Source organism: Somniosus microcephalus, unplaced genomic scaffold, assembly GCF_052327205.1.
Source record: "Somniosus microcephalus isolate GS21.2 unplaced genomic scaffold, FLI_Smic_1.0 scaffold551, whole genome shotgun sequence".
NCBI lineage: Eukaryota > Metazoa > Chordata > Chondrichthyes > Squaliformes > Somniosidae > Somniosus > Somniosus microcephalus.
In genome coordinates, this window is record NW_028225738.1 from 112,501 (window position 1) to 116,108 (window position 3,608).

Below are 3,608 nucleotides of genomic sequence, written 5' to 3' on the forward strand. Positions count from 1 at the left end.
ACTCAGCGGGGGTCACAGGCCCTGACCCGTTCAGAGGCACCTGTGTGACAAGACAACAAATGAAACTCGCTGGAATGTTTCTGCTGTCTTGTCATTTTAGACGGACCCACTGAGCGCACAACACAGTGGAACTCTCTGACAAAACACTGCTTGTGCATTAGCCCCAGTAAACAACTCAGTGGGGTCACAGGCCCTGACCGGTTCAGAGGCACCTGTGTGACAAGACAACAAATGAAACTTTAAAGACGCTGGCATGTACATCTTGTTTCTGCTGTCTTGGACGGGCCCACTGAGCGCACAACACAGGGGAACTTGGTGCAAACACTGCGTGTGCATAAGCCACAAAACACAAGCTCAGTGGGGTCACAGGCCCTGACCGGTTCAGAGGCACCTGTGTGACAGACAGCAAATGAAACTTAGACGCTGGAATTATTTATATGTTTCTGCTGTCTGTCTACGATTTCAGATTCACACTTAGAGTTTTTTGTCATTAAGTCATAAAAGCCACAAAACCACTTTAATATGACTTTCCAATACTCTTTGAAAGGTCTCTATATTGATAAAATGAGCCTTTTAGCAAAGTAACACTTTTCGGGCATTTTCAAAGTGCTCCCGCTGAGTGAATTTTGTTCTGAAAATCGTGTTCCCGAAAATCTCCGGGCACCCCGCCAACCCCCCCTGCCAGAAATGACAAGTGTCAAATCAGCGGGTCAAACGGCCACCTCTATCCGACCAGGAGCACCCAAATCCCCGCAAATGGCACTTTTTTTTTTCTTCATCGGGACTTCCGACGAGGTTAATGATTTCCCAAACTGCAACTCATTAACTATGTCCTGAGACACTTGCCAGAAATGACACATGTCAATTTGGCGGTAGCAAATCACTTTCCCAGGCCGGGAAGCAACACCCGAGGCCCGCAAAAGGCGGCCGAATATTTTCTCATCGGACTTCCGCGTTTTGGTTAATCATGTCTCGAAATCGTTAAATGCACATGTCAATTCGGCGGGAGCAATTCACTTTCCCAAGCCGGAAAGCATCACCGGAGGCCCGCTTGAAGGGCCCTAATATTTTCTCATCGGACTTCCGCGTTTTGGTTAATCATGTCTCGAAATCGTTAAATGCACATGTCAATTCGGCGGGAGCAACTCACTTTCCCAGGCCGGGAAGCAACACCCGAGGCCCGCAAAAGGCGGCCGAATATTTTCTCATCGGACTTCCATATTTTGGGGGTTGGATTCTCTCCCGCATTCCAGCCCCCTGGCCACGGGTCGCTCATTCACTTTCAGCCCGGGCCTTGCCAATTTGGTTAATCAGTTAGCCATGCACCAGACTCGGCCTCGCCTTTTTCATTTATGGTTAATGATGTGCCCAGGCTGGGACTTAGTCTCTCCAGCAGCCAAAACTTTTCACTGGTTAATGAGGTGCCCAGCCCGGCACTTAGTCTCTCTCCCCAGCAAGCTTACTTGGTCGGCCGACATTTGGATCCATTTTCGGGGCTTAATCGGGTCGAATACGGTCCCTTACGCAAGGGGAGCCGAAGCCCCGGCCTCTGCCAGGCGTCAGGCTGCCGTTTTTTAAGCCCGACCAAAAACCCGAAAATTGGTTAAAAATGGAAATAAATTTCCACCCAAAAAGGGTTAAAAGTCGGTTGGACGGCAGCCCTGGTCGGTCTCTGCAGACCTGGAGGCCCTAGACAGTAATCTGGAAAACAGACAAAGTCTCGAGAAACCACCTCCTACCATTCTCCAGGTACCCCGCCAATCCCCCCTGCCAGAAATGACAAGTGTCAAATCAGCGGGACGGATTTGACTTTTGTGACCGACCGCTGGAACTTTTTTCGGCTACAGGCAGTCAAATTTTTCTCCTTCCGGACTTCCAGTACAACTTTGAACGGCCATATCTCCGCACTCCCGCGTCGGAGCCAAGCCGTTTTTACACCGTTAGACGCGGCTTCCCGTGCCCGTTCGAATGCCGCCCTGCTCGGCGGAAAAGGAGAATTTTTTTATTTTTCGGCCGATTTCGGGAAAAAAAATTCCCGCTCTGAACTCGGATTTTTCGGCTTTAATCGTTTCGTATACGGTCCCTTACGCAAGGGAGCCGAAGCCCCGGCCTCTGCCGGGCGTCAGGCTGCCGTTTTTAAGCCCGACCAAAAACCCGAAAATTGGTTAAAAATGGAAATAAATTTCCACCCAAAAAGGGTTAAAAGTCGGTTGGACGGCAGCCCGGGTCGGTCTCTGCAGACCTGGAGGCCCTAGACAGTAATCTGGAAAACAGATAAAGTCTCGAAAAACCACCTCCTACCATTCTCCAGGTACCCCGCCAATCCCCCCTGCCAGAAATGACAAGTGTCAAATCAGCGGGACGGATTTGACTTTTGTGACCGACCGCTGGAACTTTTTTCGGCTACAGGCAGTCAAATTTTTCTCCTTCCGGACTTCCAGTACAACTTTGAACGGCCATATCTCCGCACTCCCGCGTCGGAGCCAAGCCGTTTTTACACCGTTAGACGCGGCTTCCCGTGCCCGTTCGAATGCCACCCTGCTCGGCGGAAAAGGAGACATTTTTTTTTTTCCGGCCGTTTTCGGGAAAAAATTTTCCCGCTCTGAACTCCGATTTTACGCCTTTAATCGATTCGGAGACGGTCGCTTACGCAAGGGAGGCGAAGCCCGGGCCTCTGCCGGGCGTCAGCCTGCCGTATGTAAGCCCGTCCGAAGCATGAGTTCCCACTTTTGGTTATCCAGTTGTCAATTTTAAAATTTCAGTTAATCAGTTGCCTGCTTGGTTAATCATTTGTCGCTCTGACATTTGGTTAACCAGTTGTCGATGTTCGAAATTCAGTTAATGAGTTGCCTCTTTGAAATTTCAGTTAATGAGTTGGCCCTTTGGTTACTCATTTGTCCCTGTGTCTTTTGGTTAACCAGTTGTCGATGTTCGAAATTCAGTTAATGAGTTGCCTCCTTGGTTACTCATTTGTCGCTCTGGCTTTTGGTTAACCAGTTGTCGATGTTCAAAATTACAGTTAATGAGTTGCCTCTTTGAAATTTCAGTTAATGAGTTGGCCCTTTGGTTACTCATTTGTCCCTGTGTCTTTTGGTTAACCAGTTGTCGATGTTCGAAATTCAGTTAATGAGTTGCCTCCTTGGTTAATCATTTGTCGCTCTGACTCTTGGTTAACCAGTTGTCGATGTTCAAAATTTCAGTTAATGAGCTGCTCTTATGTTCTATGATTTCCTACCTTGACAACTCATTAACCAGTGTTTCAAACAATGCACCAGGCCATTTGACGACCCCAACTCGGTTCCACAAGCGGGAAAGCAGCACCCCAAGGCCCGGTAAGGGGGCCGAATACATTCCCATCGTGAATTCCGTCCCAAATGTGAATGACAAGTTTTCAGTTAATCAGTTGCCTGCTTGGTTACTCATTTGTCGCTCTGACATTTGGTTAACCAGTTGTCGATGTTCAAAATTTCAGTTAATGAGTTGCCTCTTTGAAATTTCAGTTAATGAGTTGGCCCTTTGGTTACTCATTTGTCCCTGTGTCTTTTGGTTACCCAGTTGTCGATGTTCGAAATTCAGTTAATGAGTTGCCTCCTTGGTTAATCATTTGT